This window comes from Lissotriton helveticus, chromosome 12, assembly GCF_964261635.1.
Source record: "Lissotriton helveticus chromosome 12, aLisHel1.1, whole genome shotgun sequence".
In the NCBI taxonomy this organism is placed as follows: Eukaryota; Metazoa; Chordata; class Amphibia; order Caudata; family Salamandridae; genus Lissotriton; species Lissotriton helveticus.
In genome coordinates, this window is record NC_136073.1 from 193,778,011 (window position 1) to 193,805,448 (window position 27,438).

Here is a 27,438-nt window from a genome sequence, read left to right on the forward strand (position 1 = left end):
TGTTGTGTTTGGGGCTGGTTGGTGGACCGGTGTGTTTGCAGTGGCAGGTTAAGGGACAGTAGGTGTAGGTGAAAGGTCCTATCGTGGAGCGTGGCTCGGCTCATGGCTGTGTTTGTTGCAGTGCCGGGGTCAAGGGTGTAGAGTTAGTTAATTGTGTACTTTTGGGGATGGAATGGCCAGGGCTCATGGTGCTTGCTGCGGTCCACATGCAGACTGGTGCAGACGGCATTGCCTTTGGCACACCAGCAGTTCATCAGCTGTGCAGTCGCACAGTAGCCTGCTAGAAGTTGGTCCTGGGGTATACGGGGCTTCTGTTGGCGGGAAGAACAGTGAGTGGGAAAACCCGGTCAGCAAAACCCCAGCGTGAAAACCTGGGCAGCTGTAGTATCACTAGATCGTTCTGGAACAAGCAGGAATTGGAGCCACAGGCATGTAGTAAGCTAGGTGTCCAGGTGGTTATGCACTGGTAACCATTGTAAAGAGGTCAGACAGGCAGATGCTGAACCAAATCTGTCTATGTTGCAAATAATCATGGTGGCAGCGTTTTGGATGACCAGTTATCTAGTGAAGAGGTAATCTGCTATGCCTTTATATAGGGCATTACCATAGTCCAATCGACTAGTAATCAAAGCTTGTACAATCTTTTTTAGCCAAGCAATCTGGATCCACTTAACCTTCTCAACAGCTTGAGAGTGCTAAAGCAGTTACCACAAGTGCCTTGACGTGTTCGTTCATAGAGAGAAATGTCCACAATTATCAGATTTTTTGCTGATTTCTTAGAGGTGGCATATCCCCCAATGAAACTGGTCACCAAGAGGCATCCCGGATTAGGTGAGCCCCACCGTATAGCAGGATCTCTATTTTATCGCATTTAACTTGAAGCAGTGATTAGTCATCCTCGTGCTATCTCAATCAGGCATTCAAGTCACCTGCCATGAGTATAATCACATTTCTCACCCAATGATATCATCTACTGGCTATCATCCACATGAGAACAGATATTGAATCCCCATTTCCCTACAATCTTTGTTAATAGAGCCACATAAATGATAAAAAGAATTAGACTCAACAAGGAGCTTTGTGGAACTCAACATAAAGATTTTTGGGGATGGGATCTTAAGGTGCCAAGCTGAACTGATTACAATCTATCCTTTAAAAAAGAGCCAAGCCATTGAAGGACCCTAGAATTCAGACCAATGTCATAGTTTGTTAATTAACTGGCTGTAAGTGACCGTATTGAAAGCCGCGGAAAGGTCAAGTAGGCTCAGGGAAGCGGCCTTGCCCTGATCAACTACTAAACTGATGTTTTCTAAGACCGCTCAAGTGTGGATTAAGTACTGTTGTCACAAAAAAAGGCCAGAGAGTGATTTAATAAATTGTTGGTTTCTAGAAAATTAGTCAATTGCCTGTTGACTAATTTCTCCAGAATGTATTACATGAATGGAAGGAGAGAAATAGGCTGGTAGTTGGAATGGACAAAGCCATCAATTCATTTTTTTTTTTTTTGCCAAAGGTAGCAATATCCCTTGCTTCCAAGATTCTGGATAAATAGCCTCATAAAGAGATTGGTTGAAGATGTGAGTAAAATATGGGCAGAGAGTAACAGGAGGGGTCAAAAGGGGTGCCAGATTTGGCCTTGGTCATTATTTTTCGAACCTGTTGTTGGAACTGGCCATTTTTGCAGGGTTATCCCTAAACCTTTTGTCTTTCTCCTGTATTTTTTCTGACCTGTGTTTGTAGTTTTATAACTCTGGGGCAGTTTACCACTTCTGATCAGTGCTAAAGTGCATCTGTTCTCTTCAGAAAGATTGGTCTACACTAGTTTGACATATTTGATTTACCTGTAAATCCATTGTACAGTGTATTCTATATACCCAGGGCCTGTAAATTTAATTCAACTAGTGGGCCTTCAGCATCGATTGTGCCAGCCACAGAAGTAGCCTTTCAAACCTGTCTCAGGCCTCTGGTGCTGCATGATCTGTGTATGCCTTTTATTGCCATAGTAGTGTGGCATTTAAAGTGTTTTCCAAGTCTGAAACTCCCTTTTACTACATATAGGCCACCCCTAAGGTAGGCCCTAGGTAGCCATATGGGCAGGGTGCTTTGTAGGTAAAAGGTAGGACATCTGCCTTTGTGTGGTGTATATATTGGTAGTGACAAATAGCTTTTTTGGTTTCTCACTGCTAGGAGTCTGCTCCTCTCATAGGATTGTGTTGGTAATTCCCTGATATTTTTCAGTGGTAATTTCTGATATGAAAGGGATAGTGTAGCCATCTTTGGAATAGTGGTGATAAGTCCTGTTTATTGGTGAAAGCGGATTTGGTATTACTATATTAGAAATGTGAAGAAAGGAGGTTGATGAGAGGCAACACACACGATCAACAAATTACAGTGTACGCAAAGCAAAGTTCATTCAGCAGCCATTGTGGGTTTTGTTGCATGTCTTTATTTTCCAAAAGTTCTTTGTACAACTGTAGAAACAGTCAACGTGTTTCACCCTAAAAAGGGCTTCTTCAGGGCAAAGAAAGGTTAATGAGGTATGTTTGCCAATGGATTGAATCCAGTAGTATGTAATCCATGAAAATTGTACATTTACAGAACACACTGGAGGCATGTTATTGCCTTTTTGAGTTACTTCTCAGCCATTGGGGGCCACGTATATTACAATTTATAAACTTTATTCGACGATTTAAGTCATAAAAGTGTGCATAAAAATCACATTTTTGAATAAAAAATCCATAAAAACATATACAATAAATATTAAAAGAATATTAAACTACAATAGACTAATGCCGAATATCATTTTACATTATTTCATAAATCCTAAAAACAATCTGATAAAATACATTTGGGCCAGAGGAGTATTAAACAAAAATCTCATATCAATCAATAGCCCCGATATTTATGGGTGTAAACAGCTTAATGGTCACTTGTCTACCGCTATATGTTTCTGTGAATTACCCAGGCCCATTTCAGAAATTTAGCCACAGCCAGAGCAATTAGGGGTGTTGGGTCTTTACATAAAATTCTTAAAGCCTCCCCGTGCCTTTGTATACCTAATAATTTGCATACAGGCTTGATCCACAACGATCTAGGAGAGGTATACAAAGGACAGAAGAATAGGAAATGGCTTAGTGACTCTTGCTCCTCCCCACACTTGGGGCATCTATCGTTACCGTTTTCCCCTGGCCATTTAGCTGTGAAAGACTTTACTGGGAGTGATCCTACTCTAAGTTGGAAATAGAGCTTACGGTCCAACTGTTTCCCAATAATGTCCCAGTATAATTCCAGCTTTGGTCGATCCTTAATTTCCAAGAACCGTTCTGTTAAGTGCGAGGAGAATCCCTTTACCCTCATGTCTGTAATCACCATCTCCGAGTACTTTTCTTTTACATTTTTTTAGAGGGAAATAAGGCATTTTCCGGGTCCTCCCATAGTTCCCTCATACCCAATTTAACAAGTAAAGACCGGATGGCCCTCAGCCAATGAATTTTATGGCAAGAATCCTTAACCATTATCTCCCTCAGACCCAGAGCGTAATGCTGTAATTCTTCCGTAGTCCACAGGCAGCGCCAATACAATAATGGCCTTAAGGATGCTTTATCTTGAACCGCCTTTTTTCCTAGATCCCACATTAGTGGAATTAACGGGGTACTTATAGGAACACTGGTTGCTTTACGCAGAAATTCGTTTTCTGCCAGCGTCAACTTTCATAAGTCCTCGAATCCCCAAAGTTCGGCTCCATATAGGGCCGAACTTAGCACCTTCAACCCATAAACTTCCATTAAGGGGCTAATGGGCTTTGTTAGTGATGAGGAATTTTTTTTCAGAAGAATGCCTGCCTGCTGACGATGTTTAAGGACTGCGATGTCCAATTGGCTTGACCATCCCAGATCTCTCTGGAGGGTAACCCCCAGGTAGGTGAATGCATTCACTCGCTCCAACGGGGACCCATTCATATAAATCTTCCCTCTGAAAGGTCTGGCAGACCAATGCGTCTTGCGGGCAGTAAGGACCATAAATTTCGTTTTTTGAGTATTTATTTCTAGGCCCCTATCGAGGCAGAAATCTTCAAAACGCTTCAGCGTGTTCTGGAGCCCACTAGGTGTTTTGAAAATGATGAGGGTGTCGTCCGCAAACATGAGGATTGGGACCTGCTCACCAGACATCGCAGGGGCGTCGGACGGGACCAGGGAGAGGTATTCCGACACCCCGTTCACAAAGAGCGAGAACACGGTCGGCGCCATAACGCAGCCTTGCCTCACTCCCCGCTCCACCGGGAACGGCTCTGTAACCTCTCCCTGGCAACCCCACCGAACCCTAGCGAACTTACCCTCATGCAGACGGACGATCAAACTCAGTAATTCAGGGGCCATTCCCTGCTCCGCTAGGACTTTCCACAATGTGTGACGTGGGACCAAGTCGAAAGCCGCCCTTAGATCTACAAATATATTACATTTGAACTGAGGAAACATAAGTACTCGTCACCGGCTTAAGGCCTCTTCTCTGGAGACCACGTCCTTCTTTTTTTTTTGTCCTTTTTCTTCATGCATTACATACTATTGGATTCAATTCATTGGCAAACATACCTCATAAACCGTTCTTTGCCCTGAAGATGCCCTTTTTAGGGTGAAACACATTGGCTGTTTATACAGTTGTACAAAGAACTTGTGAAAAATAAAGGCATGCAACAAAACCCACATCGACTGCTGAATGAACTTTGCTTTGCGTAAACTGTAATTTGTTGGTTTTGTGTATTGCCTCATCAACCTTCATTCTTTGTATCTATTTGTGGTCATGTGGCAGGTGGTCATTTTAGGTGGGCAATAAGAGTACAAAGTAAATCTCATGACTAGCCTAGGTAGTGCAGTTGCCGATAACCCTGCTGCCTCTTTGTCGATCCATATTAGAAATGCCATTTTTAGAAGTGGACATTTTTGTGTGCTTATATCTTTGTGCCCTGCCTGGCTGAGTATTCACTCTCTGGTTTAGATTGACAGGAGATGGGGATGTGCATTCACTCTAGACAGTCACAAAGGGGGGTTGAGGAGTGTCCTGCCTTTCCTGGGTGACTCATAGTCGGGCTGAATAGGCCTGGCCTGCATTTATGTTGGTGGGAGGAGTGTTCACCTGCACCTGAATAGGGCTGTGCCTGTCTGACAATGCTGTCTATACTGCCCTGTAATGTGTATTGAGCCCAGGTGGCAATTGAATGGGGTGTTGTGCACTTCTAAAGTTGTTTGAAGTACTCCCAGAACAAAAACTTTGTGGGTGTACGTAAAGGGGCTGCGACCTCCAGATTTCAGACAAATCATAGACTTGTAAACAGGTGCTGCTGGTTCTACTCCAGAGGACTGCTGTTCGCCAGGAGGAACCTCCGTTTCGGACTGCTGGCTTTGTGGTACTAACCTGCTGCCTGTTAGGTGGCTGGGAGGGACTGCACCCGGCCAAGTGACCATGTGTGCTGGCCTGCCTGTGCCCTGTTCTATACCCCAGTATTTTCCAGGGACGAAATGGTGTGCCTCATTCCTCTCCAAAGAGGTGCTGCTTATGGTCCTTTTCCTGGTCACAAAAGGTGCATGGTGAAAGCTTATTTGTCCCTGTGTGGATTCTGCCATTAAGGACATGGTGGGTGCTTTGTGTAAACTGAGGGATCAGCGAGAGGCCAATTCCCCTCCCTCGGTGGTGCATTGTGGTAAATGCCTTGCTGGCGTGGTTCAGGGGCCGAGGAAACCAAAGAAAAGCCTGCAGGGCATCCCCATGTTGCTGGGGCACCTGATTTGCTGCATGGAGCCCTGCCTGCCTGTGAGCTGAGGAAAGAGGGCGGAGTTGCAATGCGGCCAGAGACAGGAGCTCTGCTTGCCCCCGCCTCAACAAGATGTTGTCAGGTGAAAAAGGGATAATTTGCCAACATCAGCTTAGTAGGCAGGCCTCTTCAGATTGCCGTGACAACCAGGTGGGCCAAGGCAGAGCCCGTCCCAGCTTGGCCCCACCGAGAGAAAGTTGCTTGGGGGCCCAGCTGAGGACAGAGTTGCCCCTGAGGGCCTCAGGCCCATCCAACCTGGAGGTGGAGTCGCCCTATGGCCATCAGCTGTACTGCAGCTACATTGAACCCCAGAGTATGCCGGCACCACGAGGTCACTGGCGGCCAGCCTTTGCCAAGTGGCGGTCTCCCTGCCATAATGGAAAGTGCTTCCCCGTCTTTCGGGCACATACCTGGGAGACTGTGACAGTGTTGATGGGACATCGTGGAACCTCAGCAGAGCTCCTCGATTCCCTGTGGGAATTACTGCATCTCCAGTTATCGGGGCGCAGGTGCAGCTGCAACGGGAGTGTTGTATAGCATTACTATATAATCTCTAGGAGGCGTGCAGCTGCGCTGCAGCCTATATTTGTATGGGGAAATGTTGTGGTCCATGCTGTAGTGGTGATTCATGTGTTTTGAGTGCATTTCCCTACTGCTGCATATTTATGCCCTGCGGTTGTGATGTAGGTTCTGTTCCCTCAAATTTCCAGGACTGGCATAGTATGCCCAGTAGCCATGAGTGATGTATGACCTAACCTGCATTTTATGCCCTGATGTTATAATTTGTCATTTTTAGGCATTGCAATGACAGAATAACAAGTATAATTTCAGGTTCTGCATATAATGTACAGTGATGAGATTTTTGTGACGTCTGCACTCTAAGCGTATTAATCTTATTGCACGGACCTTGCCTAGTGGCACAGTGATTTTATAATCTGTGTTATGACAATCACCTGGTTGGAGAAGTGATTTGTGTGATTGTGGTCTAATGTAATTTTATGTATAATGCAAAGGATATTTTTATATAACCTTGGGTGGAGTCTCTTTTTTTGTGTTGTGCCTAGTGTGTCACTGGTGTGTGCATGTTGCCCAGCTGCTTTACATATTGCCTCTGGGATAAACCTGACTGCTCTGCCAAGCTACCAAGGTGGTGATCAGGGATTATTTTTTGTGAATACCTCCATTTCTCTGACTAGAGTGGTGGGTTCTGCCTGGCTTAGGTGCATACCGTAGCCAACCAGAACTCCCATTTCTAACACCTGTTATTCTGTAATCTGTTCGAAGGCTCCCAGGTGGATAGTGACCTCTGGATGAGGGCCCATAGAAAGCCTGTGCAAGTTAACTTGGGTCTGTCGTAGGCTCAGTGGGAGGGTGTTCCATGTCTTGGGGTGAGGTGGGAGGAGGATCTCCCAACGGTGGTTGTTCTTCAGATGCGCAGGACGGTGGCGAGTGACAGGTTGGTGGAGTGTAGATGGCGGTTGGGGATGTAGAAGGAGAGCCGTCTGTTGAGGTAGGCTGGGCTGGTCTTTTGGAGTGCATTGTGTGCATGGGTGAGGAGCTGGAAGGATATCCTTTTGTTGACTGGGAGCCAGTGCAGGTTTCTCAAGTGGGGGTGATGTGACAGTGGCGTGGTACGTCGAGGATCAGTCATACCGAGGCATTTTGGATGCGTTGTAGTCGTTTGATGAGCTTGGTCGGGGCTCCCGCGTAGAGGTTGTTTCCGTTGTCTAGTCTGCTGCAGAAGAGGGCCTGGGTGACTGTCTATCTTGTATCTGTCGGGATCCATCTGTAGATCTTGCGGAGCATGCAGAGGGTATTGAAGCAGGAGGAGGAGACGGCGTTGACATGCTTGGTCATTGAGAGTGTTGAGTCGAGGATGATTCCCAGGTTGCATGCATGGTCGGTGGGTGTCTGGGCTGCGCCCAGTACCATCGGCCACCATGAGTCGTCCCCGCTGAAGGGTTGGAGCCGAGGATGAGGATCTCAGTCTTGTCCGAGTTCAGCTTCAGGCGGCTGGTCTTCATCCAGTCGGCAACGGCCTTCATTCCTTTGTGGAGGTTGGCTTTGGTGGTGATGGGTCCTTGGAGAGGGAGAGGGTCAGCTGAGTGTTGTCGGCGTATAAGATTATGTTGAGGTCGTGCTGTCGGGCTACGTGTGCGAGCGGGCCTATGTAAATGTTGAACAGCGTCGGGCTGAGAGAGGATCCCTGGGGTATGCTGCAGATGATCTCGGAGGATTTGGAACGAAATGGGGGAGGCGGATGCTCTGGGTTTGGCCGGAGAGGAAGGAGGTGGTCCAATCCAGAGCCTTGTCTCGGATCCCTGCGGCGTGGAGGCGTGATCGCAGTGTGCGGTGGCAGATGGTGACGAAGGCGGCAGAGAGGTCTAGGAGGATGACTGCTGCGGTCTCGCCGTTGTCCAGCAGGGTCCTGATGTCGGTGGCGGCGAGGAGGGCAGTCTCGATGCTGTGGTTGCTGCGTAACCCTGACTGGGAAGGGTCCAGGATTCTGTTTTCTTCGAGGTATCGGGTAAGCTGTCTGACAGTTTTCTTGATGATCTTGGCCGGGAAGGGGAGCAGAGAGATGGGCCGGAAGTTCTTGAGGTCTCTTGGGTTTGCCTTAGGTTTTTTGAGTGGGGTGTTGATCTCGGCGTGTTTCCAGATCTCTGGGCAGGTCGCGGTCTTGAGGGAGAGATTGATGACGTTGCCCAGGTGGGGTGCGATGGAGCTGCTTGCTCTGTTGAAGACGTGGTGCAGGAATGGGTCTTACGGAGAGCCGGAGTGGATTGTGCGCATGGTCTTGATGGTGTCATCGATGCTCATGCTGGCCCAGGCAAGCAGGGGGTCGTGGTCGATGGCTCCCGTCAACGCACATCTTTGGGGACACTTCTCCCGAGGAACTGGACCATGTGAGAAGGTTAACTTTCCACCAGGACGAACCTGGTCCTGTGTCTGACGTTCACTCCTTTGCGGTCGGCCTGAACTTGCGACTGTAACCTGATCAAGCATGACCAGATTACGGCAAGTGCCATTTTGTTATTTATACTTGGTGCTATTTTTACCTGAAACTTTAAAAATTCATAACTCTGTTCTACTTAATGGCTTAACTATGTCTTGGTGTCATTATATAAACATTTACTCTGTTTTTCTGAATTGGTTCATGATTTTTCTTGTTATGTTATTACTTTTTCCTGTTTGAGCGCTACATAAATACCTTACACATTACCTGATGCTTTTGTCCCGAGCTACCAGAAGTTAAAGCACAGGTTTATTTAGTGACTTTTGTGGTTCCCCCTGATGAGGATTGAGTTTATGTAAGCAGGGCTCTCACTCCCATCAACTAACCCAATTTCTTACATTAGTGTTCAATGGTAGGATCCAGTACTCGTGAAGTCCTACTCAGTGATTTGAGTAAAACCAAAGGTCCCTTGATATACGTTGACATCAGAATCTGATTTTCTTTAAAATTCTACTTGAATTTTCATTGCCCATTGTTAGACCCGTCAACCTTAGTGTGGTCTTCCCCACATTTCGGACTGCTTATCTCCAGTTTTTGCTGTATCTGTTGGTTGGTCTTAGGACTCTGAGCACTTTACAGCTGCTAACCAGAGCTAAAGTGCACTTGCTTTGCTCCTAAACATTGTAACATTGATATATACCTGATTGGCATGTTTAGTTTACTTGTAAGTACCTTGTAAAGTGGTATACCATATACCCAGGGCCTGTAACCAAAATGCAACAAGTGGGCCTGCAGCACTGGTTGTGCCACTCACACAAGCAGGCTTTCAAACTTGTTTCAAGCCTGCCATTGCACGCCCTGTGTGCCACTTTGACCTGGCAGTTTAAACCACTTACCAAACCATAAACTCCCCTTTTGTTATACATAGGTCAGCCCAAAGGTACGCCCTTGGTAGCCCTTTGAGCAGGGTGCTGTGTAACTAAAATATAGGACATGTACTGTTAGGTTTTACATGCTCTGGTAGTGACAAACAGCAACATTTGTTTTTCACTACGGTGAGGCCTACTCCTCTCATAGCTAGCACTGGGAATACTTTAAATCACTTTTAATCTGTACTTCCTGACTTGAAAAGGGCAGCTAAATCATGTTTCATATCTTTAAAATTGTAATGATAAATCCTTTTTAGTGGTAAAGTTATATTTGACGTTCCTATTTTAGAAATGCCATTTTTAGAAAGTGGACATTTCTCTGCCCTTAACTTTGATCAGTGTATGGGCTTGGTGACTGCTTCACTTTGTGTGTTCCCTCTAGACAGTCACAAACGCAGGTAGGGTGGGTGTGACACAGGACTCATCTGCCTTCATCTGCATCCTGATGGCCTTCCTGGCAGGAAGACAGAGAAGGAGCTCACACTTACATCTGAATAGGCTGTGTCATGTCTCACACAAAGGACTGATTACCCCACACAGAAAGCCTGGCAAACAAGGTTGGCATGAAATTCTGCACTTCATGAAGCTGCTTTGAGTTCAGCCCCCACTTGTAAGTTACATTTCAGTATACGTACTGGGTCTCTGACCCTACCAAATCAGTGCACTACTAGACCTTGGAAGAACTCTGCTGGAATAAAGACAGCTGAGCTGTAAGGATTGCTACAATGCGTTGACTGACTGTTCTAAGAAACTGCTTCTATGCTTTGCTGAGCTGCTCTGTGGCCTGCTGATCTCTGCCTTGCTGAGAACAAGGACTGTACCCATCTTACTTGATCTCGGAGACTCCAAGGGTTTGCTGACTTGCCTCATTTTTTCCAAAATCTCAGGGACACAAAAGACTTCCTGCAATCCAGCTGGTTCTGCCCTTGCCCATAGTACCCTCTCAAGTCCTGGGCCTCAGAAATGGGTTCTACAGGAGATTTCCAACAAAACCAACTCATCGTCACCTTTGTGCCGAACAGAATCTACGCTTTGCCCTTCAACGCCGACTTAGAGGCTGTTCAACAGTCCTTCTACAGTCTCCGCAGCCCAATGATCATGCTCCTCACAGCTCTGACGATGCATTGCCTGCATCTCTACAGAGCTCATTGATGATGTGGGAAACCACTGTGTGATTTGGAACAGATGCATCGTGCTCTCTCTCTTGACACTTTGCTCTAGCCAAGGTACTTTATCAGCAGGACCTGCATGAGTCTCGTATACGGCCTGTCCTCTATTGCCGTCAGCTTGAACTTTGAATTCATAGCTCAACTTCTGCTGATCGGATTGTTGTTGTTTTGGTCTTGTTTTACTCAGATAAATATTCTTTATTTTCCCAAACCTGTATGGAGTCTTTTACGGTGTATTCATTGTGTTTCTGTGGGTGTTTAATATGCAGACTGGTATTGTAAATGTTTGAAATAAACAATCGGGTAGGAACAGAACTCAAATCTGATTATGGTTGTGAAAAGATGTGGTCCCTGCAGTTGGAAAGAACAGCAGCATGTGTATCGGTCCTGTTACACATGCTGCTGTTCTTTCGATAGCAGGGACCACATCTTTTCATGACCATAACAAGTTTATTTGCCTTCTTTTTCTATATTTTATGCATTGTTTGAAACTGTCTACGATCTTGGAGGGGGCTGATACTGAGTGTGATGTCTCCGAACCTATAGGGGGAGATATTGCTGCCCTGGGTGGCTTACCCAAGTTGGTCAGATAGCAAACTGAAGAGAGGCCATCCCAGGCAAATTTCTACAAAGTACAGAGGGAGTGGCCTACGCTTGTAGCCCTACAGTGACAGTTAAAGTCCCAGGCAGTTAGGGACACCTCTATTGACCACGCTACCTATTTGTAGAATGATCTCCTGTAAAGAAAGCCTTATGTCTCAGTGCTACAGGTATTTCTTACTGGAGTTGATTCACATCTCCCTGGTAGTACATCTGAGGCAGGCCAAAACCTTTGATTGACTGGTCACTAGGGTTGGGCAATAAACTTTGATCCACTGGTGAAGGTTTGCCTCCAAAAGTCTGCCAACCACGGTGTGGCAGAGTTTTTTCACATGTGCGGCTCGCCAACGTTAAGTTGATGAATGTGGGTGAGAATGTGCATTCCCTAGCCTGATTTTTGCATGCTAGAACACCACCCGAGGAGATTTTCTCGAAGTGGGCAGTCGCAGCAGGTCGTGACTGTTCACGTTGAGAAAGCTGCTGCTCTAGTAGAAAATCTACTTGAGCTGCAGAAAGAAGCATCACCCCCTGCGCACCACGTGTGGCCATTCATGCTGATTTTACAGTTAGGAAGAAGCTTCGATACTAAAAGATCTATGCGAGCAGTGCAATGTGCAGAACTCCATGGGGTCTCAGAGTTTTTATGTAACTACAAGGAATTCTGTGGAGTGAAACTCAGAGTTCCACCTACCCCTACTGGTCATCCACTTTTATTGGCATCAGATGAGAATGCAGTCTCATGCATTCTGCCAATTCTGTCAAGCCTGCCTTGACACTCGAATTGCAAAGCACAAGGCCTGCTGCTTCCATTCCACATGGTGGTAACTAGGGGTGGGTGGTATTTGTGAAGTTTTACACTGCGAAGTTGCATAAAAATTCAACAGAATTCGGCATGTCTCACTTGTTTCGCTGATTTGTTGTGCCAGGAGCTTGTTACGTGCTCTTAAATAATTCGTAACTGCACCATATTGTGTGCCAGAGGGAGCTGCTTCTTTCTTCAACTTGAGTAGATTTCCTTCTCAAGGGTAGCTTTATCATTGCAAATGGTCATGACTTGTCGCGATCGCCCGTGTTTAGTAAATCCCGTCGGGTGGCATTCTAGCTCTCAAAAATCTTGCTCGGGGACACAAATTCTTGCTCAGGATCATCAACATAGAGTTGGCAAGCTACACATGACCAAAAACTCTGACAGATGGCAGTTGGCGGAATTTTGCTGGACCCCCAAATTACAAGCATAATGCAGAATGGGTAAAATTCTGCCAGCGGAGTGGAGTTCAACGCCCACCCCTAGTGGTAACACCTTCTGAGAGGGTGGATATAAACATGGTTGGATCTTTGGTCCCTAAGACGGTATTATGTAACAGGTTCATCCTGGTCTTGTTGGACCATTCTACACTGTACGCAGAGGCCATTCTTCTGAGGATGGTGACTGCACCCACAGCGGCCGCAGCACTTATGGGGAGATTTATCTGAGTAGGTTTCCCCAAGGAGGTGGTGTGTGACTGGTGCACCAACTTCATGTCTATCTACTTGAAGCTGTTGCCTAAAGTGTGTGAGGTAACCTATAACGTCTTTATACTGTAAAACTCCAGAAAAACAATGAGCTTCTTGAAAGAGTCAACAAGACCCTCAAGAGCATGATTATGGCCTACCAGAACCCACAAGTCTGGTTTAGCCCCTTTGAACTTCTTTTTGGCCGTTCTGTACATAGACCTCTGTCTTTAAAATGAGGTTTGAGAGCGAGCTCCTAAAAAGCTTTCTCAGGATGTAGTGCGCTACATGTTGGCCCTCCAGTCTAAGATGGAGCGCTTCTGGAAAGATGCCGTTGAGAACCTAGAGGCAGCCGGGAAGTCATGAAGCACTGGTATGACCAGAAGACCATTTTTATGGAGCATCAGCCTTGCTTGCTAGTGTGGGTGGTGGAGCCTGTGATGCTGTGGTTCTTAAAGGACCGGTGGGCCGGGCCCTAAGAGGTCACAGAGTGGAAAAGGGAGGACTTGCTGGACCTCAAGACTTCTAGTAACCAATTAAGGGTCCTACATGTGAAACTCCTCAAGCCCCATTTTGATAGTCTGAAGTTACTATAGTCCTGGTGACAGATGGTGAGGAGAGCAAACTCCTCCTAGGCCTCCTGTCTTCCAAGAAGCAAGTTCAGTCAGTGGAAGGAGTTGTCCTCTTCCCCCAAAGCAACAGAGGGTCTGTCACAACTGATTAGGGCAGTTTGCCTATCTTTTATCACTAACCCCAGTCTCACCGATTGGTGAACCCATAGATCCAGGGGACAGCATACCTGAAAAAAACCAAACATTTACAGGCTTTCTGACAAGATGAGAGCTAATGCTAAGGATGAGGTGTTCAAGCTGCTGGATATCGGGGTGATTGAGCCCTCCTGTAGTCTTTTGGTTTGACACAGAGATAGAGGTACCCAAAACTGCCTCACCAGGCACCATTCCAGAACTGAGCTTCTGTGTGGAGTGCAGCGACTTCAACTCTATCACTAAGACTGATGCTCACCCCATGTCCAAAGCAGATGAACTCGATTGATTGTTTGGGAGTTGTCCTGGCAGATTTCCTGAGCCAAAAAGGGCCAAGAAGAGGTTGGCATTCTACACCTCAGAGAGCCACATTCTATTTAGATGAATGGCCCTTGTTTTAAAGAATGACCCTGCCACCTTTCATGGGTCCTGTCTGGGTTGGAAGACTTCAGTGCCACCTACCTAGATGACATTACTGTTTTCAGCTTTAGCTGTTATGACCACCTACACTACCTCTGGCCAGTGCTATAATCCTTGCAAAGGTTAGACCTGACTAACAAGGCTAGTAAATGCCAGATAGGGCAAACTTCAGCTCTGTACTTAAGCAACCAAGTCAGTGGGTGCAAAGTGCAGCCCCTCAAGTCCAAGATACAGACAGTACTGGCTTGGGAACCACCCAAGACACAGACAGAAGCAAAAACTACCTTATGCCTCACAGGTTATTACAGGAGATTTAAGAGTTATAGCACAATTGTTGCCCCCTTAACTTGAGCTGCATTCCTTAAAGCAGCCAAAGATGGTGAACTGATCTGATGTATGGCAGAAAATAATCTATACCATGAAAGAAGCCAAGTGCACAGCACCCATGACTAAGGCACCCAACTTCTACAAGGAATCCATAGTGCAGACAGATGCTTCAGAGCATGGCATTGGAGCGGTTTTCACAAAGCAAAAGTATGAGGGCTAGGACTAACCTGTAGCTTTCATCAGCTGGATGCTACTTCCCAAGGGACAGAGATGGAATGCAATAGAAAAGGAGGGGTTTGCAGTGATTTGGACACTGAAGAAGTTGAGACCATATGTGTTTGGGACTCAGTTTTACGGTTCATACGGAGCACAGAACCCTCAGATAGCTGATGCAGACTAGTGGTAAGAACATCAAACTGTTGAAGTGCTCCATACAGTAAAATAACAATGCTGATGGTCTTTCCGGGTTTCCCACCGACTAAAGCAGCATTGTAGTCTCAGGCCTGCTACTGCAGACTGTTGTGCAAATTTAAAGTGTTTCAATCCAGAAAAATAAATCTTTTTTTGCCATGCCCAACCCTTCCTTTTTAATACTTATACCTCACCTCCAAAGGTAGGCTAACTGTCCATAGAGCAGGGTGCCTGGTATTTAAAAAGTAGGACATATGTAGTTAAGTTTTACATGTTTTATCATTGGAAAAACTCCTAAAGTAGTTTTTCACTGTGGTAAGGCTATATCTTCCAAGGACTAAAACTGGGGTACCTTATAAAACTTAATACGTGATAACTTAAGTTTGGTAGCAGATAGAGAAATACTATTTCTGCTCATTTGAATTGCAATTTAAAATCCTCTTCATGGGATAGCCATATTTTAATTACTATTCTGAAAATTCTACTTTAAGAAAGGTGGCTTTTTCTGCCTAAACTAAATGTGTCCAAGAGTCTAGGGTGACATGACTGATTATGGCTCTCCTGTGGTATGATGTGTTTGCAAAAGGGCTCTGGCTGTAGAGAAGGGTGCTCCTCTCCCAAACAAGATGTCAGGTGGGCTGCACCCAGCCATTCCCAAGCTTCAAAGAATAGCCTCAGGGCTGTGCCCACCTCCTTCATGCCTTCTGAATCAACGTGCTCTGTCACTGTCTAATGTAGCTGACACCTGGGTGTACCTATTGTAGGAGAGTAGGATCTGATTACGATGGTTACCCCCACTTTTTGCTGGTGTTTCACTGTTTTTCAACCTTAGTCTGGCTGGGGCCCTGCTATCCAGGACCCCAGCCTAGCCGCTTCCTCTATAAAATGATAACATGTACTATAGGTACCCCAGAGGCCTACCAGGGGCTGAAGCATGTATTATGCCACCCCTGGGAAACCTTCCAAAATGGCATCACAGGTCTCCTACTGCAGCCTGGGTAAGGTGGTGCATGCACCCCTTAATAAGATAAAGGTTACTTATATCTACCTTTAAATCACTGACACATATAAACCTGTAAGTGACTCCTATGGCAGGCCTTATCAATCCTGAAGGCAGAGTGCTTGATTTTGTGTGAGAGGGTGCCCATGCATGAGCAGGACCCCTCTGCAGCTTTTGGAAAATATTCTCTGAGGCTGTTCTGTGATTCAGCCAGACAATATACTCTTAATACATTATAACCTTGCGGTAAATGCTAACTTTGGAATGGCTGCATGGAAACATGTTGTGTTTGGTGTCAAACACTTTGGAATCCTACCCCTTCACCAGTCCTGGCAGCGGGGGAAGAATTCCACACTTCTAGATGGAAAAGACATGTACGCAGTTACCTAACCGGTAATAGTTTAAAAGAGCCCTAGCATCACACAATGGATGCTACAGACACGAGTCTGACCTCCTGCTGCTGGATGAAACTCTGGCAGGGGAGGCCTGGACAATAGGTTTCCTGTCACAGGGAGGTGTAACCATCTCCCAGACAGGCTTTAGTGTATTGGGGCTGGGTGGGTGCATTCATAGAATGCTTTTCAGACAGTGTTGGGGGCACACTTGGTGTCCCTGTGCATACCCCAGTTCAAACCGGTTGCAGGGGCACTCGGCCCCTGCTCTGGCGTGAAACTGGATGAAGGGAAAGGTGTGTAACCACCCCTCTCCCAGACCCTCCCATAGGTGGGTCCCCAGAGTATGTCCAACCCCCTAACTTAGTGTAAGTATGGGACCCCAGTCCTTAGGACTTCAAATTAAACCTGGACAAAACACTGCAACATATATCCTGGAACTTTGACATTCTACACTACTAGAAGACGGAAGAATCTCCCTTGGGGTCAAGGAGTGACTCACCTGCTCAAGCAGGCACCAAGAAGCATCTTGCCAGTCTGCATTTCCAAGGCTCCCTCTGGACTCTGAAGTATTTGTGACTCAGGACATAGACTTTCAGACTTCTCAGAGGCTGACACGATATCCCAGCAAAGCTGAGACCCGCAGCCCTCACGTGTGATGTGGGACGGGAACTCCTGGACACCGTGCACATTTGCAAGTGCATCAACTTTCCGAGCTTTTCTGAAATTGTGCATTAAGCTACTTATAGAAAAAGCCCCAAGCACCATCTGCACAGAAGATTGTGGGCCTACACTCCACGAGTATTCTGTGAGCTTGCTTCTAGCATTTCTGCTCAAGGCCCCTTTGTGATCCCTGGTTTGTCAACTGGTGGGTGCCCACAATAGTAACTCTTCTTTCCTTTGGGCTTTTCTGGTTGCTCCAGATGTGCCCTGACTACCCACCAAGGGGTGAGTTGGTCAGACCTTGCTGGTCAGCACTGAAGCCAATCTTTGCTTTCTGCATGGGTTGCTGTTGCCAAGGCTTGTTGGGTTTAATCCGGAAACCAACACTGCAGCACTCTACATCCTTTGTGGGACAGCTGGAATCCAGCTCCTGGTTGTCGTTGATGCCTCCTGGTCCTCGTGGCTGAAGAGTCAAGCTTCACCTTCTTCACCTGAAATCACCCGACATCGGTGGGCATCCGCTCATCGCCTTCCTGGTCACTGGCAAGTGACCCAGACTCTGTCCCCTCTGCTTTCAGGTTCTTCACATCTCCGATCCACCCTTGATCCACCCGGACACTTTCCACTTGGTCGGCTGGTGCATTTTCCAGCAGCTCGCCATTAAAATCGATGACGAAACCCGACACGAAAAGACACCTATGCACCCGGCTTCCCTAGGTGAGGTAACTTGAGTACTCCGGTGCTCCCGTGGGTGTTGACTCTAGAACCTCCTAGTTCTAAAGGTGTTTGCTCCAAGTCCTCTTCTAAGTGTCTTTAATCTTTAGAATTCCAACTGCGACTTTACCCATAGAAGTTAACAGTGATTCGCGGCTGTGTTTAGACACTGCATGCGTCCCCGGTGGGTCCCATAGGTCACTACCTTGAGTGGTTCCTGGTGGCCCCAGCGGTTCTAAAGGCTCTAGGCCTTGTATCTATGTCAGTCGAGGCTCTTATACCACTTTCTTTGGTACGCCCCTAGGGCTCAATGTGTATTGTGCTTATTTACTGTGTGCTAAATAAGTTTACTGAATGTACTTTTGCCTCTAGCCTCATAAAGAGACTAGAGGGTTGGGTTTAGAATAAATACATGTAATATATATATATATATATATATATATATATATATATATATATATATATATATATATAATGCAAACAGTGGCATCGAAACGCGTCAGGCCATGGACTTCAAAGGGATGTTAAGCTGCCTGCTTGGTTTAAATAGAGTTGTTACTCACCTGCAGTGCTGCTATATATATATATATATATATATATATATATATATATATATATATATATATATATATATATCACACAGTGCAGGAAACCCAAATTGAAGAAAGCCTCTGGAGGTATACTCTTTTCACTCGGTTTAATGGCAGCATGCTGGCAATGCTCAAATGAAAGTCACATAAACAAAATTCTTGCCAGACGCATTTCAGGAATCAACAGTTCCTTTCTTCAGTGGCGCTGTGTTGTAAATGACTAAAAGCGCTGTTAATCCCACATGGTTCTTTAAAGCCCTCTGTCGACCAGGGCGTGGCCGGCAGCACGGCATTGTGGATATGATAGTCCTTTGATCAATCACCAGTGGGAGCGCTCCTAAACAAAATAAAACACCTTTCCATCCCAGTGGTGAATGTGAAAAAACGTTTGTTCAAAGTCCTGCTTTGTTGCTGCCATCGTGATTGAGCAGGCGCTACCCTGCATAGACGTCTGCTCACCTCCTTTCCTTATTGCTCAACACCCGTGTGGGAGCCAGCATGGACTCTGCACATACGCAGCGGGCTTTCCTCCCGACCGGGAACAGCCGGTTAACATCACACAGTGCAGGAAACCCCAATTGAAGAAAGCCTCTGGAGGTATACTCTTTTCACACGGTTTAATGGCAGCATGCTGGCAATGCTCAAACGAAAGTCACATAAACAAAATTCTTGCCAGACGCGTTTCAGGAATCAACAGTTCCTTTCTTCAGTGGCGCTGTGTTGTAAATGACTAAAAGCGCTGTTAATCCCACATGGTTCTTTAAAGCTCTCTGTCGACCAGGGCGTGGCCGGCAGCACGGCATTGTGGATATGATAGTCCTTTGATCAATCACCAGTGGGAGCGCTCCTAAACAAAATAAAACACCTTTCCATCCCAGTGGTGAATGTGAAAAAACGTTTGTTCAAAGTCCTGCTTTGTTGCTGCCATCGTGATTGAGCAGGCGCTACCCTGCATAGACGTCTGCTCACCTCCTTTCCTTATTGCTCGACACCCGTGTGGGAGCCAGCATGGACTCTGCACATACGCAGCGGGCTTACCTCCCGACCGGGAACAGCCGGTTAACATCACACAGTGCAGGAAACCCAAATTGAAGAAAGCCTCTGGAGGTATACTCTTTTCACTCGGTTTAATGGCAGCATGCTGGCAATGCTCAAATGAAAGTCACATAAACAAAATTCTTGCCAGACGCGTTTCAGGAATCAACAGTTCCTTTCTTCAGTGGCGCTGTGTTGTAAATGACTAAAAGCGCTGTTAATCCCACATGGTTCTTTAAAGCCCTCTGTCGACCAGGGCGTGGCCGGCAGCACGGCATTGTGGATATGATAGTCCTTTGATCAATCACAGTGGGAGCGCTCCTAAACAAAATAAAACACCTTTCCATCCGTGCACTGTGTGATGTTAACCGGCTGTTCCCGGTCGGGAGGAAAGCCCGCTGCGTATGTGCAGAGTCCATGCTGGCTCCCACACGGGTGTCGAGCAATAAGGAAAGGAGGTGAGCAGAAGTCTATGCAGGGTAGCACCTGCTCAATCCCGATGGCAGCAACAAAGCAGGACTTTGAACAAACGTTTTTTCACATTCACCACTGGGATGGAAAGGTGTTTTATTTTGTTTAGGAGCGCTCCCACTGGTGATTGATCAAAGGACTATCATATCCACAATGCCGTGCTGCCGGCCACGCCCTGGTCGACAGAGGGCTTTAAAGAACCATGTGGGATTAACAGCGCTTTTAGTCATTTACAACACAGCGCCACTGAAGAAAGGAACTGTTGATTCCTGAAACGCGTCTGGCAAGAATTTTGTTTGTGACTTTCGTTTGAGCATTGCCAGCATGCTGCCATTAAACCGAGTGAAAAGAGTATACCTCCAGAGGATTTCTTCAATTTGGGTTTCCTGCACTGTGTGATATATATATATATATATCTCAAACCGCGGCATCGAAACGCGTCATGCCATGGACTTCAAAGTGATGTTAAGCTGCCTGCTTGGTTTAAATAGAGTTGTTACTCACCTGAAGTGCTGCTATATATATACATCATTAAGACTTAGCCTGAAAGCTGCTCTCCACAGCTACCACTAGTATAGCTTTCTATATAGGTTGTCTTTGAACCTACCATCAATAAGGGTCATTTGGACTGGTGCACGATGCCCACTGGAATACTTTTCACACCTATCATTTGTTACCCTAGAAAGTTTGAAGACTGACCAGAATCTGTTAAGTGGGGAACAAATAGAGGTACTCCCACACAAAGTCTGACACTGGGTTTAAAAGTTGCTCAAAACATCTCAACAGAACACTCCTGGACATGTGGAAGATTTAGAGGAACTGCCCTGTTGACTGAAGATAAGAGACTTAACCTGCTTTCCTTGAACCCAGGATCCACAGAGAAGACTCAAAGGGTCAGTGGACTGACTTCCTGTTTGAGCTACAGTAACACAACAAGCTTCCCTAGGTCTTCCCTGCAACTGTCCAGCTGACCACCACCAACTAGACCTGCCTGAGCTCTGCTTCTGGTCTCAGATCGAGTGAGTCCTGACCCTCAAGAGGAGCTTCCCAAGGCCCTGGACCCCCTGCTGCTGCCAGATGGTACTCCACCACCCTGCAGTCTGCAAGAATCGGACTCTGTGAGAAAATCTAAAATATTTGGGCTACTAGTGACCCCGAGTGACTCCCACCAGTGCAAAGTTCTGACAGCAACCTGCTCTACATGCCTCCATCGATCTCCCTTTGGCTCCTGTCAATACAAAGCTCTGAATGAGGCTCCTCACATGGAACTTGACTGTATCAGCAGGCAAACTTTCCACAAGGACAAACCTGGTCTCTATATCAGACCCGTGTTACATCAAAGTCCGCCTGAACTTGTAACCTTGATCTGGTCCAGCGCGACCAAATAACCACGAGAGGCGCTTTGTGCTCCTAGATGCCATTTTTGCATAAAAGATAAAACATTCATAACTCTGGTTCTACTTATTGGATTTTTGTCATTTTGGTATGATTGGATTTATTAAACTCACTCTTTTCTAAAATCTTCAAGGATTTTTATTGTGTTGTGTTTCCACTTTATTACTGTCTGTGTGCTGCATGCAGTAATACTTAACAGATTGAATCTAGGTTAAGCCTGACTGCTTTTGTGCCAAGCTTACCAGAGGATTAAGCAAACATTTATTTAATGACTTTTGTGGTTCACCCCAACAAACATTGGGTTTATTATCTGAGTGCATCCTCACCCCCCAACTAAATAACCCAAACGGACCTAGCAGAAAAACATTTTACATCTTTTTTTTTTTTCTCCTTTTCAGGACAGAAATCAACTGTTGGGGGTTGTTAATTGTGACAAGTTGTTTATTGTGTGGTATTAAGATAATACACGTTATTTTGACATTCCCTTGGATACTCCAAATTGGTTGAAATATGGTGTTTATTAAATGTTGAGAGGTTGCACGGATGTTTTCCTACAACTTTTCTATATTTCTTGCAAAAAGACCAGATTTGTACAAAGATTGGCATGTCTATGGCTGGACTTTCATGTGAAAATTGAATTTTAAGCATTCTGCATGGAAGAGTAATTTGGGATACCTGTACCCTGCAACTGTTTAGTCACCCACGCGAAATATCTTTGCAAGCTTTACATACAACTTAAGTATTTTAATTTTCATAGGATTATAGACCTGGCATAATTGGCATGGGTTTCCCCTGTATTTTTGCTTGGCCTCCTGTGTTTTTGTTGTGTGTTGGACTTCGTTTTGCTGGTCTAGATACTTTTGGCACTTTGTCACTGATGTTCAGTGCAAGTACTTCCTTTGTAAATTATTGTTCTGGATTGGTGATTCCATGTTTGGCATATTCAATTTACTAGTCAGTCTCTAGTACAATGCACTGTGTGTGCCCAGGGCCTGTAAATCAAATGCTGCTAGTGAGCTGCAGTACTAATTGTGCTTCCCACATAAACAGCCTGTAAATGTAACTCAGGCCTGCCATTGCAGAGCCTGTTGCAGTTTGGTACTGCCATGTCGACCTGGCAAGTGGACCGATTTGCCAGGTCCCAACCTTCCCTTTTCTTACATGTTAGTCACCCTTAAAGTAGGCCCAAGGTACCCCTGTGGGCAGGGTGCAGTGTATATGAAAGGTAGGACATGCCCTGGTGAGTGTGTGGCATGTCCTGATAGTGAAATACTTCCAATTTCCTTATTCACTATTGCAAGGCTACCTGTTCCCATAGGATAGAATGGGGAGTTTGCTTATATCATCTTAGAAACATAACTGCCCCTGGGAACAAGGTAGGAAAATAAAGTTTACCTGAACCCAGAATGTTAAAATGCATCTTTTGTAACCCTGGGCGTAGTGGGGCTACACGAAGCTACGCAAAGTGGGCGAGAAACTACGCCCACCTACGCACTTCGCGTAGCCCTACTACGCACCTCATGCCCCCCTCCCAAACATACCTAATTTTTAAGAAATGGGCACATAAAAATAAATAAATACACTTACCTTGTCTGTGGCGTCCCGGGGCTCCCTCTGCTCGTTCACGCCGCCGTCTGCTAACCAATGCGCATGCGCAGCCGCCCAACAAACGTGGAAACTGATTGCTCTAGAGTAAGTAGTGTCACTAATTAAAATATGAATACTTCATGTCCTGTTTTACCATGATTCTTTGATTTAAAAAAAATCTTGATGACACATGGCATCAGTCTGAGCTTTCACTGCAGTGGAAACGCAATGAAACAGCATAAAGTGATTTCTTATTGACAATGTGGGCTTGCACTTCCTGCTTGCAAAGTTTCCAAGGTTGGGATATTTTATTGCTCTATCCGATTAAAAAAAATGGGTGTCAGTGGAATGAAAAGCACACAATGTCTTTACAGGTTCGCTCCAATGCCCAGAGAGTGATGTTGGTAACCATAGCGTAACTATGTGGTTGCTGTTTACAGCAGTGAGCAACTAAAGATGTGAGCTATCAAGTGCTATTTAAGACCATTTTGTATGACAAGGCCAAGGGATTCTTAGTGGCATGAGAATAGCTGCAACTCTATTTCCAAGAAAATGGCATTCCAAAACTGCAAATTGATATCGGTATTAACATTGAAACCCTGCTTGCTGAATGCACAAGTCAATTTAGATTTTGCTTTTGAAGCTCAGGCAGTATATCTTTGCTTTTGTTTCAGGAAAGCATGGTTTATTGCTCAGCCTTAAATATTACATATGTATTCTGACTGAACAGTGGAATGCACGTGATGACGAGTGCCCTCAGGTGGGTCCCTGCTTGTGTCCCAGGGGCACTAGGTAATGCGTACTTCGTCCGGAAAGCTGAGAAGGAATAAAAGGCATGTCGGAGGATCCCCACAGAGATAATAAGATCACACTGAGCTTACGGCACTTGGGCAGCGCAGTAACGTTAAAGCAAGGGTGTAGCTCTTGTAGTGAGCAGGGGTGCTGACACGCTTGTAAGAAGTACCAACAAAGTGGATTGAAACTGTACTTGGCCCACAGGAGACTGACAAGAGCTGCACTCAATGAGGTACAGGAAAACGTATGCGGCAGCCAACAGAAATGGAGGGGAAGTGGCAAGCACAGGAACCAATCAAAAGCAAAGGGGCAGGATGTAAGCCCCTTTTAATATTTATAATAAATACAATAGATTTCACCAGCACAGTGTGAGTGCTGTTCAGGCGAAACCTTAAATGTACCTCCAAAAGCACAAGCAATAAAAGGAGACACACTGGAACAAGGAAGCAGTACTTAGACCAAGCTCCGGGGGTGTGGGGGTTAGACACACATGAAGTGGAAGTGAAACCAGCATGCATTGTCAAAAGAGAAGCAAGGAAATGGGAGTGATGAAGGCTGATTCATGGGCAGTTTAACATTTTTGCACAAGCGGAGGAGGGGGCAGCACATGCTTTCTAACAGAGGGATGTTTAACAAGACACTTCAGTAGCATACTAATGCAATGTGTGTTCTAATAAACCAAGAAAGTTGGAGGGGACCCCTTTAGTGATGATCGATTTAAAAGTGCCCTCCAGTGTATGGTCTATGGCTCTGAGATACAAGTGCCAACAAATTGCAGGACAATTGAGGTTTTATTTTCTGTAATTCTTTTAAAGTAGATTTTTCTTTTTTCGAGCATGTAGTAATGAGACCGTGTCCATAAATGCGAACCCCATAAGCTCCCTTCATTCAGCAACAAACTTTTTTTTTTTTTTTTTTTTTTTATAAGTCCAGTGCTTCTCTCTGCTGGTGGGTAGTAAGTTTGTCTTATTGTTTTTGTTTATTAGTATGGCTCTGCTGTTCTTTCTACAGCAGTAGCTCTGATAAGGAAGCAATGATAAATCAGATAGGCGTGGCAAGTTTAAGTGAGAGCGCTTCATTGATTGGCACAGTTGTGTGTTGTATGGATGAGTGAGTGTATGTTTGAATCAGAAAATAGGTGCTTTGTCTGAATGAATTAGTCAAATTATCTAAACTAAATGGTGAGCCAATGTATGAATGAATGGCTAAATAAGTGCATGAAATGTGCCACATTTTGCTACGATTATGGCAGTATTATTACTGAAGAATGGACACCATTATTTTTATTTTATTTTTTATTTTCAAGAGTTTTATATAGCGCTGGCTAGACCCGGAGGTATCAGAGCGCTTTACATGTACATCAGATCATAGTTACAGGTTACATCATAACAAAGGTTACATAGTTCTTAGAGCATGGCCACATAGTTACTGGTAAGGACGAGATAAACAATAAGCACAAATACGTAAGGGGAGAAGCAGGCAAGGTGAGAGATTCAGGGCAGGGGGGGTTGGAGCAGGGGAAGTAGACAGATAATGAAGGCGAGAAAGAGGAGGTTAGGGTTAGGGTGAGAGACACAGCATGGGAAGAGGAGGGGAAGGGTGACTGGTACACAATTACACAGTGTGCCACCAGGAGTGTGAAGACTTACAACCATGGTGCAATGAGATTTGGCCTATGAATTCTAATGGACTGTACTCTTGGATTTCTGTCCCTTGGATCCCTTCAACCTTTAAAACACTTAAATTGCAGGGATTGGAGTCTTTGGATGGGTGTCCGCTCAAATTCCTGCTGTAGGGCCTCAAACGATTTCTATGCATTTCTATTCCGATCAGTTCCCATTGCTTGAAACTGGAAATTTGCCAACCTAATTTAGTAATCTCCCTTTCCATAAGGCAGTACTAAGGTAATCTTCCTCTGCCATCCCAGAACTTTGGTGATATCGTCCCATGCCTTCAGGGACTGCTGGATTGGCCTAGGCAAGCCCCTCAAATGTTTCCTGCCATAATTGTAGTGTATGTAAGTGGCACTCCTCATCTCTACTCTTTCAGTCTGGTTGCCAGATCTGTGTGAGTTGGAGCCCTATTCATTAACTTGGTATTAGGTGGCCCTATAGTATACCTTCATAGCTCAGAGAGCTGAGCCACAGTTATAAACTAAATAGCCCAACATTCATAAGGCCACTTTGGGTGCCCCAGAGTAATGACCCCGGTATTGCATTTATTTTGTCGAAGTAAGTGTCTGGTATCAAGGAGGGTTTGTTCTCTAGAACATATGATATATTGAGTTACGTAATCATTTTAAAAAGATGTTCTACCCATCAGAGTGAGAGGGAGTTTACACCACCACTCCATCAAAGCTCACCCAGGACTCGTTAAAATTCAATTCCAGGAATCAATCCCTCTCCACTATTTCAATTCCCAAATATTTGAAGCCATTTTGTGTTATATGGAAGACCCTCCTCACCGTGCTCAGACTGTCCCAGTCATCCATCTGGTATAGGATACATTTCTCCCAAGGTCATATGGTAGCCTGTGGAGATCTCAAAGTTCCAGAAAACTGACCGCTCCGCTGGCACTGAAATTTGGTTTGTCATAAGGTAGATTAAAGCGTCATCTACATACAGAGATATCTTTTCCTGTGCATTTGTTTTTTCCGGGAAAACCACCATGTCTGCTCTATGTTCATCCAACATGCCAGCTGCTCCAGGCTCATTGTAAATAGTTGAAGTGACAAAGGGCACACCTGTCTCATTCCCCTTCCCAATGTAAATGTATCAGACATTGCACCATTCACCCTTACTACCGCCGTGGGTGCCTTATATAATAAGGCCACTGAGGCACAGAATTGTGGCCTGAAGCCAAACCCCCTCATGGTCAACTGCAAGTAGCTCCAGTTAATAGAAACAGATGCCTTCTCTTCATCAAGTGATACTGCACTTGGTCTATGGTCTTGGTGTATATCTAACCACATGTCGAGTTGTCTAAGGTTGTTGTCGCCCTCCCTTGCATGAACCCTGTTTGGCCAGCATGGATCTGGGAGGTTATCACATTGGCCACTCTAATTGCCCATACATTCACCAAAATGTTACTCTGTAAGCAGTACAGAGGTCTCTTGGTTTGCTCGGTTTAGGGATTACCACAAGGATAGCATGGTCAAGATCTGGAGGGAGATCGCTCACCACTGACAGTTCAGAACAAGTCTAGCAGACACCATGTAAGGAGTGGGCCCAGTACCTCCTAGAACTCTGCCACAAGGCCATTGGAGCCTTACGTTTTCCCTGACTACATGTTTTAGTGCCTCCCCAATCTTGGCCACTGTCAAGTGCTCTTCTAGCGCCTCCTGTTGTCTCATCTAAGCCTGGAGCCGGCACCTCCCCCCGGAATACCTCTGCCTGTCAGTGCGGTCTTGTCCTACCCCATAGAGAGTTCAAGTAATATTGTACGAATGTTTGTGCTATGCCTCTGTGCAGATTACCTCCCCATTCTCCACCCACAGCTCTGCTACTCAGTGTGTCTCTTCTACCCAGCCACGTGAGGAGATGGCCCACTTTGTCTCCAGTGTCATACAGCTTCCTTTAATGTCCCTAGGTAGTGTTGTCTGGCTGTGTTGTGTGAAATTTGTATACTGTTTCCTGATCATCTCTATCCGTAGGAATATCAATGGGGTTGCAGTTCAGACTCAGTCGAGTTGTAAGTTAGGAAGGTTCCTCTCTAACTGTTGTACTCGTTCTGTGTACTTTTTAATGGCTATTATAGGTTGACTTTGTCTCGAATCACTGCTTCATATGCTTCCCGTGACTGGGAAGGCCACCAACCTATCATGCTCCTCCAAGTACAGTTATGCTGAACCTGTTATGTGTTAGCTATATCTGCATCTCTTAGAGGCCACAACTCCAGTCACCGCCTCAGTGGGCTCCTCTCAT

The 27,438-nt window shown here is 45.6% G+C and overlaps 1 protein-coding gene across 1 annotated transcript in view; it reads left to right on the forward strand.

The window, feature by feature from the left end:
* The window catches only part of LOC144799696 (DNA topoisomerase I, mitochondrial-like), a 1,324,061-nt gene that overhangs the window by 1,015,780 nt on the left and 280,843 nt on the right, over positions 1–27,438 (forward strand). The window lies entirely within an intron of this gene.